The following is a 17923-nucleotide window of genomic DNA, read 5'->3' as shown; positions in this document are numbered from 1 at the left end:
AGTATTCCATTGTATATAGGTACCACATCTTTTTTTTTTTCCAGTGGCCCCACCTGCAATTTCCCTGGCTAGGGGTTGAATCAGAGCTACAGCTGGGGCCTGCACCACAGCTTGCAGCAAAGCCAGATCCTTAACCCACTGAGCAAGGCCGGGTATCAAACCCACATCCTTGCGGAAACTATGTTGGGTTCTTAACCAATGGAGCCATAATAGGAGCTCCTGTACACATCTTAATCCATTCATCTCTTGATGGATATTTAGTTTAATTCCATGTCTTGGCTGTTGTGAATAGTGCTGCTATGAACAAACTGGTGCATGTGTATTTTTGAATGAATGTTTTGTTTGGATATATGCCCAGGAGTGGGATTGCTCAATCATATGGTAGTTCTATATTTAGTTTTCTGAGGAACCTCCATACTGTTTTCCATAGTGGGTGTACCAGTTTACATTCCCACCAACAGTGTAGGAGGGATCTCTTTTCTCCACACCCTGTCCAGCATTTGTTGTTTGTAGACTTACTAATGATGGCCATCCTGACTGGTGTGAGGTAGTACCTTGTTGTAGTTTTGATTTGCATTTCTCTAATAATTAGTGATGTTGAACATTTTTTCATGTGCCTGTTGGCCATCCATGTATCTTCCTTTACATCTACAAACTTTGATAAATTTTATTTTTCATTTAAAACTAATTTAAAATTTCTTTTGTGATATCTTTGACCTGTGTGTTGTTTGGAAGTATGTTGTTTAATCTCCATATATTTTGGGATTTTTTTTCTCTGTTATTGATTTCTAATATAATTACATTGTGGTCTGAGAGAATTTGTTAAGGTGTATTGTGGTCTAGGTGAATTTTTCATGTAAGCTTGAAAAAAAAGTATATTCTACTGTTTTTTGCATAAAGTAGTCTATAATTTTTTATTATCTTATTCATTTGATTGGAGGTGCTGTTGAGTTAAATGAAGATCTGGCTGATTTTCTGCCCTCAGGAGTCATCCATTTCAGATAGAAGGCTCCAGCTGTGATAGTGGATTCAGCTATTTCTCCTTTTAGTTTCATGAGTTTTTACCTCACATAATTTGCTGCTTTCTCATTAGGCACGTGTATATTAAGTGTTATGTCTTCTTGGATAATTGACACCTTTATAATAGTGTAATGCCCCTCTTTATCTTTGAAAATTTTACTTGATTTGAATTCTGCTCTGTCTCAATTCTGTATAGCTACACCTACTTTCTTTTGATTAGTGTTAGTATTATCTTTCTCCATCCATTTAATTTTAATTGATATGCATTTTTATATTTAAAGTGCATTTCTTGTAGACAATGTATAGTTAAGGTTTATATTTTAACCCACTCTGACAATCTCTGTCTTTTAATTGGTGCATTTAGGCCACTGACGTTTGAAGTGATAATTAACCTAGTTGGATTAATATCTACCACATTCGTTACTGTTTTCTGTTTCTTGGCCTTGTCATATGTTTCTGTTTTTGTCTTCCACTCTTTCTGCTTTGTGTGATTTTAACTGAGTATTTTATGTTTCTAATTTCTCTCCTTCCTCAGTTATACTTCTCCTCTTTAACCTTTTAATTTTTAAAAATAGTTTTTGGCTATGCCCACAGCATGCAGAAATTCCTAGGTCAGGGATTGAACCACAGTGGTAACCAGAACCACAGCATCCTTAACCCACTGAGCCACAAGGGAACTCCCCTTTAACCTTTTTATATGATTGCCCTAGAGTTTGAAATATACATTTATAGCTAATCCTAGTCCACTTTCAGATGACGCTATGCCAGTTCACAGGTAGTGTGAGTACCTTATAATAGCAAAATAATTCTGGTTCCTCCCTCATATCCCTTCTATCATTACTGTTATTCTACATATATGTATATATGTAAGCATACATACTTGAATACAGTTACTATTATTATTTTAAACAAGCTTTTATCTATATATGATATAATAGATATTAACTGATATTAAAATAAGAAAAATGTGTTTTACCTTTTCTTATTTCTTCTTCAACACTCTTTCTTTCTTTATGTAGATCTGAGTTTGTGGCTTGTATTATTTTCCTTCTCTTAAGATCTTTTTAACACTTCTTGCAAGGTATGTCTCTGGGAACAAAGTCCCTCAATATTTGTTGGTGGACAAAGTATTTCTTCTTCACTTTTGGGAGATAATTTCACAGAGTGCAGAATTCTAGGTTGGTGTTTCTTTTCTCTCAATACTTTAAATATTTTGTTCTCTACTTCTTGTTTGCATGTCTTTTGAGAAGAAGTTGATGTGATTCTTTTCTTCCTTTCTAGGTAAGGTGCCTTTTTCCCTCTGGCTTCTTTGAGGATTGTTTCATTATCTTTGATTTTCTGTAGTTTGAAAATGATATGCCTATGCCTAATTTTGTTTTGTTTTATTTATCCTGCTTAGTGTTCTCTGAGCTTTCTGGATCTGCAGTTTGATGTCTGTCATTAATCTGGAGAAAGTTCTCAGTCATTATTATTTCAAATATTCTTTTGTTCTTTTCTTTCTGGTACTCTCATTATGCATGTTACATTTTATAGTTGTTTCACAGTTTTTGAATATTCTGTTCCATCTTTTTCAGTGTTTGTTCCCTTTTCGTCAGCTTTGGAATTTCCTGTTGATACATATGTAGGTGCCCTTTCTTTCCTCAGCCATATCCAGTGTACTAATAAACCTACCAAAGGTATATTACTTTTGTTTTTATTATTAACATTTCTTTTCTTTTTTTTATTTTCCCACTGTACAGCAAGGGGGTCAGGTTATCCTTACATGTATACATTGCAATTACAGTTTTTCCCCCACCCTTTCTTCTGTTGCAACATGAGTATCTAGACATAGTTCTCAATGCTATTCAGTAGGATCTCCTTGTAAATCTATTCTAAGTTGTGTCTGATAAGCCCAAGCTCCCGATCCCTCCCACTCCCTCCCCCTCCCATCAGGCAACCACAAGTCTCTTCTCCAAGTCCATGATTTTCTTTTCTGAGGAGATGTTTATTTGTGCTGGATATTAGATTCCAGTTATAAGTGATATCATATGGTATTTGTCTTTGTCTTTCTGGCTCATTTCACTCAGGATGAGATTCTCTAGTTCCATCCATGTTGCTGCAAATGGCATTATGTCATCCTTTTTTATGGCTGAGTAGTATTCCATTGTGTATATATACCACCTCTTCCGAATCCAATCATCTGTCGATGGACATTTGGGTTGTTTCCATGTCCTGGCTATTGTGAATAGTGCTGCAATGAACATGCGGGTGCACGTGTCTCTTTTAAGTAGAGTTTTGTCCGGATAGATGCCCAAGAGTGGGATTGCGGGGTCATATGGAAGTTCTATGGATAGATTTCTAAGGTATCTCCAAACTGTTCTCCATAGTGGCTGTACCAGTTTACATTCCCACCAGCAGTGCAGGAGGGTTCCCTTTTCTCCACAACCCCTCCAGCACTTGTTATTTGTGGATTTATTAATGATGGCCATTCTGACTGGTGTGAGGTGGTATCTCATGGTAGTTTTGATTTGCATTTCTCTTATAATCAGCGATGTTGAGCATTTTTTCATGTGTTTGTTGGCCATCTGTATATCTTCTTTGGAGAAATGTCTATTCAGGTCTTTTGCCCATTTTTCCATTGATTGATTGGTTTTTTTGCTGTTGAGTTGTATAAATTGCTTATATATTCTAGAGATTAAGCCCTTGTCAGTTGCATCATTTGAAACTATTTTCTCCCATTCTGTAAGTTGTCTTTTCGTTTTCTTTTTGGTTCTTTCTTGAGAGTTCCAGTTCTCTGCTTATATTTCCCCTTCTGTGATTGTATGCTGCCTAGTTTAATCCATTAGAGCCCTTAGTTTATTAATCATAGCTGTTTCAAATTCCTGGTCTAATAATTCCAATATTCCTGTCATATCTCTTTCTCATACTTTTTATGTTTCTTTAAATTGTGGTTTTTTTTTCTTTTGGTAAGCTTTGTAATTTTTTCTTTTCTTTTAAAAAATTTATTGGAGTATAGTGGACTTACAAATTTGTGCTGGTTTCAGGTGTACAGCAAAGTAGATAAGTTAGTCATATACATACATCCATTCCTTTTCAGATTCTTTTCCCATATGGGTTATTACACAATATTGAAGAGATTTCCCTGTGCTATACATTAGATCTTTGTTACCTGTCTTTTTTTTTAATGGCCACACCCATGGCATATGTAAGTTCCCAGGCCTGGGGTTGAATCTGAGCTGCAGTGCAACCTGCACCACAGCTGTGTCAGTGCCGGATCCTTTAATCCACTGCACTAGGCTGGGGATCTAACCTGCATCCCTGCAGCAACCCAAGCCACTGTAGTCAGTTTCTTAACCCACTGCTCCACACTGGGAACTCCTGACTTTCTCCATCTTCATTACTGCCACATTAGCACAAGCAGTAGCACTTTTTGTTAGGTCTACTTCAGTAAGCCTGTTTCCACTCTTGCCTTTTTCTCCTCTATGTCTAATCAGAAACAAGTGGTGCTTAAAAAATATAATTGGATAATACCACTCCCATATTTCAAATTCAGCAGATTTTTATTACACTTAGAATAAAATACAAATTCCTGCCTATGGTTTTTTGAAGTTCTGCTTGATGGTGTCTTCCTCCTCTCCAGGCACATCTTAGGCTTCAGTCTCACTAGCTCTTTTCAGATTCCTCAGCACTCCTAGTTCTTCCCTAATTTTGAGCTTTGCACATGCAGTTCCTCTCCTGGGAAACTGCCCTAATCTTCCCATGACTGTGTTTTCTCGTCTTTCATGTCTCAGATTAACTGTCACTTTCGCAGCAGGTATTTCTTTGTGAACCAAACTGCATTAGACCTTTCATTTTCTGCCCTTAATTATTCTTTCTCATAAAACACTGTTATTGTCTCATCATAGTTTGTGACTATCCATTCATGTACTTGTTTATTGCCTCCCTCCCTCATTTCTTGAAGACAAAGTTTGCTTTTGTCTTAGATACCCCTTTCTATTTAATATCTAATATATTGCCTGGTACATATAAGTATGTACCAGTAAATTAAAAAAAATAAATGTGTGCATGCATATATAGATTTAGAAAAAAGTACACAAACATGTATCTGTAATATTAACTCTTAGTCTTCTGATGATGCTTGCTTCACCTTTGGATCTATAAAACCTTTGGTCTCTTGCATTAATTGCAGAGACTTCCAGTGGACCCCTGCACACAAAGTGCATTCTACTCTAATCTCTCATTAATTCATTTGTATAATACATATGTATTGAGTTTTACTATGTGCTAGACAATGCGTTAAATTCATACAAGCCATTGTTCCCTCACTATTTAATGTGTGTATATGAAAAATCCATAGATCCAGAAATAGAAATTGACATAGCAAGAGACCAAATTGGAACATAGATTTTTTTTAATTAATAAGTTTTACATCTTCCTGCCTCCTTTCCTAAGTTGGACAAAGCAGGATTTGATCTAACTTGCTGAACTCACTAACCAAAAACCACCAAGAACACGCCAGTAATGTTTTTTTAAAGTGAGGTTTGTTATGCTTTATACAGCAAGGAGAACACACTTCAGAGAGCCTCAGAAGTGCCCCAGTGAGAGGGAGCTGAAAGGGGTGTCTTATAGGGTTTGGGCTTATTTTAGGTAATTCTGAAGATGGAGTCAGAGAAATGGGGTCAGTTCAGAATTAGGTACAGTCATAAAGAAGGAGCACACTGATAATTGGGTACCTCAAAAGTTTTCTTTATCAAGTAGGAGGATTATATTAGGGCTAGAGCTGTCACTGGTAAGGAAACAGCAATAATGCAAAGAAGAGATGTAGTCAAAACTTGATATTTAGTTTTTGGGGGGCTCACAGAGATACTTTATGTCTTTTTCTGAGCATTATTTTGCATTTTCTCAGCATAAAAATGTTCTTGAAACTGCATTAGTAAGAAATAACATTTATTGGGAGTTCCCCAGTGGCACAGTGGGTTAAGGATCTGGTGTTGTCACTGCAGTGATTCAGGTTGCTACTGTGACATGGGTTCAGTCTCTAGCCCAGGAACTTCTACATGCTACAGGCATAGTAAAAAAAAATAACATTTATTTATTTATTATATGCCAAGCATTCTTCCAGGCTATTTACATATATTAATACATTTAATCTTCACAGTAGCCTTAGGAGAGAAGTTCATTTATGATCTCAATGTGAAAATAAGGAGATCAACATATAGAGATTTACATAATTTGTTCAAGTTCATACAACTAATAAGGACAGAGCTGGCATTTGAATCTAGGTACCTATTTCCAGAGAATAAGTTCTGTACTATTATATTTACATGCCCATTGTTACCAAGTATCTCTGGTATTTTCATACCAGAATTAAAGTTTTTTTTTTTTTTCTTTTTAAGGCTGCTCATGTGGCATATGGAAGTTCTCAGGCTAGGGGTTGAATTGGAGCTGCAGCTGTCAGCCAATGCCACAGCCACAGCAGTGCCAGGTCCAAGCCACATCTGCGACCTTCACCACAACTCAAGGCAATGCCAGATCCTTAACCCACTGAGCAAGGCCAGGGGTCAGACCCACGTCCTTATGGATACTAGTCACATTAGTTACTGCTGAGCTGTGACGGGAACCCTGAAGTTTAATTTTTTTAATTAAGGAACTTGTGGCTGTTGGAGTCACACTAGTGGGAAAATTCAGGAACCTATAGGAAAGGCTGCACTGCTGTGACTACTGATAGAACCGAGAAGCCTTAAGCATTTGGGAGATGGGAAAGGAGCTAAGCCCTTCTGGAAAGCTGCAGACAGGGTGAGGAGAAGTGGGGAGGTCATGTAGGGGAGAAGTACATACGTGGGATTTGGAATCCTTGCACCAGCCATCATTCATTAGTTGTATGGCTTTAAGTTTCCTAATGTTAGGTTCTTATTTGGTAAAATAATCTAAAATTTATTCACCCCCAATTTTTTCCCCTGTGAAAATTTTTAAAAACTCGAAGTACCTAAAGTGTTCAGTATCGCTTTTGTGCAGTATGGGACTTTAGTAGCATAGGTTAGGCTAAGTGATTAATGTGGTAAATATTGATATTATCTGACACTAGTGTCTTGAAATCTCCATAACCACCCACAGTTCCTTTTAATCTCTTGATTATCCTCTCTGTGTGTTCTAGGTGTTATTGTATCTGTTACTGAATACAACGAAGACCCACATCTTTTTAACTATGTGTTGTACCTGAAATCCAGTTACCAGCCCTGTACGGGGACCCTGATTGCTCCTCAGTGGGTGATAACAGCAGCACACTGCTTCTTACCGTAAGTGATAGGGAATGATCCACTCTGTTAAGACTTCAGGGCTGGGAGTCAACGCTCTGGAAATTCTAAAATACCAGTGTTGGTCAGGAAGTACTGATGATGTGATGGTGAAAGGGAGCTTATCTACTCAACACGTAACTACACAGCCTTATGTTTAACATGTACAAAAAAAGGAAAAGTATATGATTAAAGATAAACCATCAAATTGTTCTTAATGTTTTTTTAAGATTCATCTAAAATTGTTAAATGTGACTTTTATTGTTTGTGACTGTATAATGTTTCAAAGTGAATGTCACACAATTTGGCTCTTTCTTTTCTTGACATGCATTTGAATTATTTCTAGTTTTTGGCTATTTTGAACAGCATTATTGTAAATGTACTGTGTACCTTAGAAAGTATTCTTTTGTGTGTGAATATATATATATATATATATATATATATATATCTGTGGTAAATATTCTGTATATATGTGTGTGTGTGTGTGTGTGTGTTGGTATATGTTCATACTGGTTTATAGCTATAAATATACCTCATGGTATATAATTAGGGGTGGACTTGCTGCATCCTAGTGCATGCATATGTTCATTTTTTGCACTTCCTCCAGAGATTTTAATTTTTTTTACTGATTAAGTGTGAAATATCTTATTATGGTCTTAATTTTATGCCTTTAATAGTAGCAATCATTAACATATTCCCCTCTCCACCCATTCGTCCTCTTCCTCCTCTTTCTGACAGTAACGTTTCTTTTCGGAAATACTCATGTCTTTTGAACATTTTGTGTATTCAATTTGTAAAATATTTCTTCATAGGACTTCTGTAAATGCTGCAGATAGTACTCGTTTGTCAGTTCTATATGTTGACTATATCTTCTTCCACTCTGTGGCTTGATCAGCTTGATCTTCTCTTTATGGTGGTTTTTGATGAACAAGAGCTCTTCAAACTAATTCAGTTTAAAACTTGAGTTAGTCTTTATTTGTGGTTAGTGAGCATTGTGCCTAGTTGAAAATATCATTTATGACCTCAAAAGCAGAGAGATATTCCTTTACATTTACTTATATATATATATTTTAAAGCTTTGATGTTCATATTTAAAATTTCGTATAATTTGGAATTGATTTTTATGAATGATGCGAAGTAGGAATCCAATTTCACCTTTTTAGCATAGTAAGCTAAATATCCAAATATCATTTGTCAGTGGTCTCTCCTATCCCCAGTGATCTGCAACACCTGCTCTGTCATCTGTCAATGTTCTGTTTGTACATGGAACTGTCGGGGCTCTCCCTGCTGTTTCATTGGTTCATTTATCATAGACCACAGTGCCTTAATAATAGGACTTTATCATAATTTGTGATGTTTGATATGGTAGGCGAGCCATCTTATTCTTCGTCAGGTATGCTTAGGAATTCGTTTGCAAGAATTTTATTTAAAAATCAACTTGTCAAGATCTATGAAAAATTCTGTTGGGATTTTTTTGGAATTGCTTTGACTTTTTATATCAGTTGGAAAGTATTGATTTTTTTCTGTTATTAATTTTGCCTAGCCATGGATCTGAGATGGCTTTCTACTTATTTATTCCCTTTTGATGCATTTCAAGAGTTTTATATTATCTGTATGTATGTCTTGCACATATCTAATTAAATGTATTCCTAAAGTGCTTTGTATTTTTCTATCGTATTTTCATTGAAGTACTTGCATAAAATTATATTTTCTGTTTATTACTGATGATTGAAATGTAATTGGTATTCATAAATTGATCTGATAGCTTGTTCCTTTGCTATATTCTCTTCTGTTTCTAGTAATTCATGTATATGTTGTTATGGGTTTTCTATCTACCATCTTTGATCTGGGTCATTATCTTTGTTGCTTAAATTCTAAATAATTTTTAAAATTTCCACATGATTGTAGACAGCTTTTTTTTTTGTCTTTTTAGGGCTGTGCCCATGGCATGTGGAGGTTCCCAGACTAGGGGTTGAAACAGAGCTGTAGCTGCTGGCCTACGCCAGAGCCATAGCAACACCAGATCCGAGCCATGTCTGCCACCTACACCACAGCTCACAGCAACGCCAAATCCTTAACCCACTGAGTGAGGCCAGGGATCAAACCTGCAACTTCATGGTCCCTAGTCAGATTCATTTCTGCTGCGCCACAACAGGAACTCCAATAGACAGCTTATTGAACTCAGTACCAAACAACTCAATCAAAAAATGGGCAGAAGGATGTTCCTGTCATGGCTCAGAGGGTTAAGAACCCAGCTAGTATCCATGAAGATGTGGGTTCAATCCCTGGCCTACTCAGTGGGTTAAGGATCCCACGTTACTGTGAGCTATGGTATATATCCCAGACACAGCTCGGATCCCATGTTGCTGTGGCTGTGGTGTAGGCCAGCAGCTGCAGCTCTGATTTGACCCCTAGCCCAGGAACTTCCATATGTTGCAGGTGCAGCCCTAAAAAGAGAGAAATGGGCAGAAGACCTGAATAGACTTTTTTTCCAAAGAAGATATACAGATGGATAATAGGCACATGCTAATTATTAGAGAAATGCAAATCAGAACTACAATGAGATATCACCTCACACCTGTCTGAAGGGTATCATCAAAAAGTTGACAAATAACAAATGTTGGAGAGGATGTGGAGAAAAGGGAATTCTTATACTCTGGGAATGTACATTGGTGCATCCAGTGTGAAAACCATTATGGAGGCTTCTCAAAAAACTAAAAATAAAACTATCGTATGATCCAGCAATTCTACTACTAGATACATATCCAGAAAAAAATGAAAATGCTAATTCAAATAGATACGTGCACCTTCATGTTTATAGAAGCACTAGCCAAGATATGGAAGTAACCCAAATGCCCCTCAATAGATGAATGGATAAAGAAGATGTGGTGTATGTGTACAATGAAATATCACTCAGCCATGAAAAAGAATGAACTAATGTCATTTGCAGGAACATGGATAGACCTAGAGGTTATCACACTAGGTGAAGTAAGTCAGGCAGAGAAAGACAAATATCATATGATATCACTTATATGAAAAAAATGAACTTATTTCTGAAACAGAAATAGACTTAATGACATAGAAAATGAACTTATGATTACCAAAGGGGAAAGAGATAAGGAGGGATAAATTAAGAGTTTGGGATTCACAGATACCCACTACTATATATAAAATAGATAAACAACAAGATCCTCCTGTATAGCACAGGGAACTATATTCAATAGCTTGAAATAACCTATAATGGAAAAGAATCTGAAAAAGAATATATATGTGTGTGTGTATAAAATATGTGTATATATGTAATATATATATAGAAGAATATACAGCTGAATCACTTTGCAGCATATGTAAGTTCCCAGGCTAGGGGTTGATTCAGAGCTGTACCTGCAGCCTACACCATAACCACAGCAGCATAGGATCCAAGCCACATCTGTGACCTACACCACAGCTCATGGAAACACCAGATCCTTAACCCAATGAGTGAGACCAGTGATGGAACCCATATCCTCATGGATACTAGTCGGGTTTGTTACTGCTGAGCCATGACAGTAACTCCATGTCCTGGTATTTCGTTTTTATACCCTTTATTTTCCACCTTTCTGTATCTGATTTAAGCATGTCTCTTAATTTATATATAGCAGGACTTAAAAATACAAAATTATAATTTCTGTCTTTTAAGTGGTGAGTTTAGGCCATTTATATTTGTTTTGATCGTTGCTATATTTGTGTTTGTTTCTGCCTATTTTGAATTTGTACTCTTTTTTAATGTCTAAAAAATAAAAAATGTTTTTGCTCTTTTATTAGATTAGTATTTTAGATAACTTTTTTTTTTTTTTTTTTTTTTTTGGCCTGCACCCATGGCATGCAGAAGTTCCAGGTCAGGGATCAAAACTGCACCACAGCAGCAATCTGAGCCACAGCAGTGTCATTGCTGGATCCTTAACCTACTGAGTCACAGGGGAATTCCTACCTAACTTTTCAATTTAATTTCTCCTTCTTTTTTTCTTTTTCCTATTCTTTTAGCTATTACTTTATAAATTTTAATATGGATATTTAATATAGTAAATTCTAAAGTTAAGCAATAGCCTGATGTTCTCCTTATGCCCTTTCTCAGTTACTTTTCACCCATATTCCTCATGAGCAACTTTCTGTTATTTTTCCACCATAGTTTAGTTTTACATGCCACAGAGTTGTTTTAATCTGAAATTCATTCACCATAATTTGCCCAAGAATCATCTATTTATCATGAATTCTTTTCCACATAAGTAAATTTCTGTATTTACTTATAAATATTTTTATGGTAAGCTCCACCATTTCAGAGGAGAAGGGTAAAAGAGACATAGAGGAAGGAAAAAAGAAAATATAAGATGGGACCAATTTTAGATATTAAATTAACACTGTAAACACAAATGACTTTCCTTCTGCCGGAGTGAAAGGAGAGTGATCTTAGAAAAAAGCTAATATGATAGACAGAGACACACAAGAGAGTTACTACAGCTGATTTAAAGAATACGTAGTGGACCTAACAACTTCATCAAGTTGTATGTATAAAACATAAGGACTTACTAATTCTCAAGCTATGGAAATGGAGGAGGGGAGGTCATTAAATGGTCTCTCATTTAGACAGACGGGAGAAATAATCTTATCATCAAGGTTCCTTCTCTTTTTTTCTAGTGTATGTCTTTTTTTGTGTGTGTATCTTTTTAGGGCCACATCCATGGCATATGGAAGTTTCCAGGCTAGGGGTGGAATTGGAGCTACAGCTGCCGGCCTATGCCACAGCCATAGCAACACAGGATCTGGGCCACGTCTGTGACCTATACCACAGCTCATGGCAATGCTCAGTCCTTAACCCACTGAGTGAGGCCAGGGATCGAACCTGCATCCTCATGGATACTAGTCAGGTTCATTACCTCTGAGCCACGATACCTCTGATATACCTCCATGTATATCTAAATTAACATTCTTGCATTTATCAAAAGTTCTTCAAAGTGGCCATTGTACTTTCACATTGTCCTTGGCGAATCATGCCAATTAGAGAGACAGCATATGAATTTTAACAGGAAGGGAGCACATATTTAGTACAGAGCACCAAACTGACTTAGATGATCAATAGAACTCCAACAGCCAGTAAGGACTATTTGGCCAAAGACAAGTCATTGCCACCTATAAACACAGAAAAATCTTTGCTCCAAGTAGATGAAACTAAGTATGGCCATTCTTAGGAAGATTAAAAAAAAAAAAGACTAAGGAAAGTCTTTACAATATTTAATGTTTTGTAAAAGTGACACAAAGCAAAGTTTGTCTAAAAGATGCTGCTCTGATGAGATCTTCTGAACTTGTCAGTCCTTGGGGTTGGCTCAAAAATGGACTTAGCAGGCCTATTCCTATTCTAGTCCTTTGTCTTTTTCTTTTTTGTTGTTGTTCTAGTCCTTTAGACTTTATCTTATGAGCTCCCAACAAAGTGATAGGAACAGACTGAGAGGCAGATAGTCCTGCTGTTAGGAGACAAAATAAATTTAGCATTTGGGAGTACAACAACAACAAATGGTGCTTATTACCAAGGTAGTACTTATTTCACTGTTGTGGTTGGAGAGATCCCTGAGTGGGAGAGTCAGGGTCCTCAGGAGAGGTTCCTGTTAGGAATTTAGGGTTTTCAGCCCTGTTAGTGAGTGGATCTCAACTAGATTTCAGTAGAACCTCCAGGATTTTTCACTGTTGTTCTCCTAAAGGATCATCAGAAAACCCTGTTAATCCAGGAAAGTTTTGATCAAGACGAGCAGAGCATAGTATATTTGGATGAGTCCTCTAGCTGTAAAATATTTCAGCACTGTAGGCCATTATTTATTTCATTTGTGCTATCTCACATTTCCTGCCTTACTCCCAAAGGAGACTTCCTAACAGAACCTACTAGTTTCAGAGAAGCCTTGACTGTCTGCTCGTACACTTCTTTCAATTGTGTCTCAGTCTTGAATTGGAGCTTGTCCCTGGAAATACACAAAGATTGGAGACCAAGCTATTGCATTGCTTAACTGCTGGAGGCACCGTTCACATTATAGTCTAGGTGAATGACAGCCCATTGACTGGTATAGTGCACAGCATACTTGATCATATGTGATAGCTACGAATAAAGATCAAATGGAGAGAGATTAAATAGGTTATAGGAGGAGGTTAAATAGGTTGTTATAGAAGGAAAGTGTGTGTTTGTGTGTGTGCGCGCACGCACACACGATTAACCTTGTGATCTGATAGTATCAATCTTTTTTCTCTCTTTCATTTTCTAGAGATCTTCAGGTCATCTTCACTGGTGGAGCCAGAAATTTCGATTTTCATAACTTAATTGGGGAGATTTTGCCGTATGAGAAGATCATTGTTCACCCAAATTTCACTGTCACTTCTCCTAAAAATGATCTTATGCTGATTAAGTTGTCTGCACCTCTCACCTTCTTCTCCAACAGCATTTTTCAGTTGCCTACTGTCAATATCAAGAAAGATGAAAGCATAGTTTGCTTCATTTACATCTGGTTAAAAGATGAAGAATCTTCTGGTAAGTATCAAAAAGAAGTGTGTTCCAGAACCTTTGAGGAATTAGGGGAAGGTATTGGAACTTATTTTTAAGCACATGTGTCAAGCTAGAAATAGAGCAACAATATATCAGCTCTGTAGAGTTAGTGGGGCTTCCAGGATCAAATCCTAAGTCAAAGTGTTACATGTATGTATCACAGTGGCACCTGCTGCAGAGGGCTGGGATTCATGGATTTACGTTTGAGGTTTGGTTCTGCCATTGATTATAGGGTTATTGATAAATTTTAACTTCTTTGAATCTTAGTTGGTAAATTGGTAAAAATCATATTTTTCCTTTACTTACCTACCTGTCACCTAACAGTGATTTGGTTATCAATTGCAACAATAATGATAACAGCTACCATTTGTTGAGCACTAATTGTGTCCCAGGCACTAAGTATCCTATAAATATTATTCAGTCATCATCATACATCACATAAGTAAGTTTTCTTAGGATTTGTACCTTATAAAGGAAGAAACTAAGACTCAGATTACCTAATTGTCCAAGGTAATAAACCTTGGTGATGGCAGAGCTTGGATTCAGATCTTGTTTGATGTGTGGAAGGTCTTGGTTGGTACCAGTCCTTGATTCCGGTCATCTTTCAAAGATGATACGTGAGCATGAGGATGTGTTTAATCCTTGGTATATTCCATCAATTCTTCCTCTGCAGTCCATTCTAACTGAAAAGAAGCCCTGAAGGAGAGGGAGACAAGAGGCCTTATGAAAATACATATAGGAATAAAAATATCCTTTATTTCCTGTGCTCAGGAAATCCAGTCGGTAACCTGTACAGCATTAAGATTCAAACCAACACTGACTCAAGATGCAAAATATTACTGGGGAAAAGGTTTCTTGAAGACATGTTCTGCATAGGACATACTAAAGGATACAGAGATGAATGCCAGGTAACCTTTCTTATCTCATTTGCCCATAAGCTTAATCTCTGCTCTTTCTCTTTGTGTCTCTGTTCCCTCTCATCCTTCACAAGGGTCTGTATTTTGCAGTCAGACTAAGAGCTCAGAGAGTAAGGGGCTGGAGATGGATGACTGTCTGTCCTCCACCCTGTGTTAGAGATGAGAGAAAGAGATTTTTGAGGAATGTAAAACTATCTCCCAGCTACGGTTTTGAAGTTTCTGTCTAGGGATGACTGGGAAGTAGGGGTTCACACTCGTACATCCTGAGCCCTTTTACATGGCTATTGTTTATGTTCAAGGGTTGAAAAATGACCAGGTGGGAGGGAAGTTCTGACCCTCCTCTACCCTGTCTGGCAGGTGGTCACAGCTGCACCAACCACATGTGATGGTGAATTACAAGGAATTGTATCTTGGGGAACCGGATGTATTCTGACAGATCACACTGTTGTCTTCACCAACATCTACAGCTACATTCCATGGATCAAGAACATTATTTCTACAAAATAAGCTGATACAGAACTCCACTGGCAGCCTTACTGATTGTGGCAACCACATTCTGTATCTCAGTCCTGGGTTTTCCCAGGATCTAGGCTAGAGTGGAATTTCAAAAGAGATCATTGACAACTCCTGGATATTGGCATTGCTCTGTAGTTTCTTCTTTCTTTTCTTCTTCTTCTTCTTTTTTTTTTTTTTTTTTTTTTTTTTGCTTATTAGGGCCACACCCGTGGCATATAGAGGTTCCCAGGCTAAAGGTCCAATCGGAGCTATAGCTGCTGGCCTACGCCACAGTCACAGCAACATCAGATTTGAGCCACATCTGCAACCTACACCACAGCTCATGGCAAGGCCAGATCCTTAACCCACTGACTGAGGTCAGAGATCAAACCTGCAACCTCATGGTTCCTAGTTGGGTTCATTTCCACTGAGCCATGACAGGAACTCCAGCTCTAGTTTCTTTAACTGCTTCTTTGCTTATTCCCAACTCATGACTAAGTGTTTATAATGTTGAAAACATGAATGCTGGTCTCAACAAGTGGTATTCACCCATGAAGCTTTTTTGGATTCTCCCAACTCAGATACTTCATGTTTTATTCTAAGAACACAGAAGACAAGTATAAATGAGGAGCAATAACTACCAGAAATCTATTCGGGCAAGATACAGAGCACATAGCTGAGCGGTAATTGGCTAAAAATTAATTAGTTGGTTTAGCAATTCTTCTAATAAACAGGTGTCTCCTGGGTGAGAGAGAGAGTATCTTTGGGGATTGTAGTTAATGTTTCCACTAGCTACTTATAAGTCCTATAGAATCACATTTTGCTTAGGTTTGCTGAGGCCACCCCAAGTTTATTGTAACTTTGGAGTAAGGATTTATGTATTTTGAGCTACAGCTGTGATGCCTATTACAGACATCAAGGATTTCATGAATGGTAGATGAGTTTTTTCCCAACACATTTTCCTTTCAGCTTACTGCTTTTTTAATTTGCTTAGCATCAGGCATTCTTTCTTTGAACAGAAAGAAAAATGGTGGAGTTCATGAGGATTTTGCTTTGGAGTGAATTCACTTTCTAGGCCATCCATGTATTCATGAGCACAGGTTTCACCCAAAAGACACTTGTTTGTCATTCCAAAAATGTGTTCTGCATGCACTGTTTCATTAATCCATGATAGAGTCAACTGATTTTGAGCTAAAGCTTGTTGTTAATTTGCATGTAAAATATTGAGCATTCAAGAAATTTCAGTGTCTTAAATGTAAAACACATTTTTGTTTTGTTTTGTTTTGTCCACTGTAGTGCAACATTGGGATTCTTTTGTTGAAATTGCTATCCGAAAAAAAAAAAAAAGAAAAAAACCAAATTGCTATCCGATTGATATAAATCACCTGCTTTCACAAAGCTTCACATAATCAAAATACATTGTTCCTTTTAAGCCTGTTATGGTGATCAGGGGTAATGTGGTCAGTGCTCAGTGTGCATAGCTGGGGTTCAGGAACTGGCACTCAGTAATTGTTGGTTTCCTCCGGTTTCACCCTTTGTTGCCTGCTTAACTCCTACTTCAAGTTGTTGGAGTTACTATCCAGCTTCACACCATGTGTTGATGGTGTGTTGTCCTCAGCCAGCAGAGCTAGTTGCAGCCTGAACTTTTCATTGGTAAGATGTTTGTAACAACCTACTCATAGTTCAGTTCTCATTTTTCTGGCCTCATACTTAGAGGTCTCACTATCTTCATTCCACTGCACTTGTTCTAGATTGAATCAGGTCTTTTAATGGCAAGTCTTTCTTGTTGATGGGGTCACCAGTTTGATTATTGGGCATTTTTACTTCTTTATGTCTTCTGAATTTGAGTTTTCCTGGTGTGAATTCCTTTCTCTCCATCTCATTTCACTCCCCAGTATAACAAGGAAAGGGTAGATAATCCCCCCATATCTATCTATCTATCTATCTATCTATCTATCATCTGTCTGTCTGTCATCTGTTTATCTGACTGTGAATGGACTGTTAATCACTCTGCTAATTTTCAGAGAGTATGAATACCTTTCTAATTGTCTTGTCAATTTCCTCAAAACTCCAGTCCTGGGGCTGGTCGATTCCAAAGCCTTTTCTTTTCTATCCAGCATTTTAACTTGGTTTACCAATAACTTCGGGTCGCCTGTGCTCAGTCTTCAGTCCACCTCCCTGTCCTGTCATGCCCACCCATGACTGTTGCATTCCCTTTCTGGTTTCTTTTTGTCTTTACTGGGTTGGGGCTAATACCCATGCCCTTCTCTTTAGCTTAAGGTCACGCATTGAAATGGGTCCCTGATCCGAAAGAACAGATTTTAACGTGGTAAGCGAAGAACACAACAACAATGGGCACCTGAGGGCGTGCCCCGTTTTGTCAGTTGGCTGGTTCTCCTCTGCATTCTGGTTCCCATCTTGTCTCCAACCTTCTGATTCAACCATGTCTGCCTTTCAGCTCAGGAGATCCCCTTTTGGGGGTTCATCAACTCAGGTGTAAATGTTAAATATTTGGCTTTTACTTACCCCTAACTTATTCTGCTTTTATTTATTCATCTCGAACGCATTCCAGCTTCCTGAAGAGTTCATTGAAAAAATCTCATTATGGGTGGTCATTTCTGTTGCTTCCCTTTGTAAGTGATTCTGATCTCACCACA

General features: G+C 37.5%; 1 protein-coding gene across 1 annotated transcript in view; it reads left to right on the top strand.

The window, feature by feature from the left end:
- The window catches only part of SSBP1 (single stranded DNA binding protein 1), an 83692-nt gene extending 68289 nt beyond the window's left edge, over window positions 1–15403 (top strand). The window contains exons 8-11 of the transcript XR_002340235.1: window positions 7154–7295; window positions 13577–13839; window positions 14626–14762; window positions 15129–15403. The gene's annotated coding sequence lies outside the window, so the exon portion shown is untranslated. The remainder of the gene's footprint in view (window positions 1–7153; window positions 7296–13576; window positions 13840–14625; window positions 14763–15128) is intronic.

This window comes from Sus scrofa, chromosome 18 (genome assembly GCF_000003025.6).
Source record: "Sus scrofa isolate TJ Tabasco breed Duroc chromosome 18, Sscrofa11.1, whole genome shotgun sequence".
NCBI lineage: Eukaryota > Metazoa > Chordata > Mammalia > Artiodactyla > Suidae > Sus > Sus scrofa.
The sequence above is the reverse complement of the archived record's forward strand: the minus strand, read 5'-3'. Positions and strand labels throughout refer to the sequence as shown.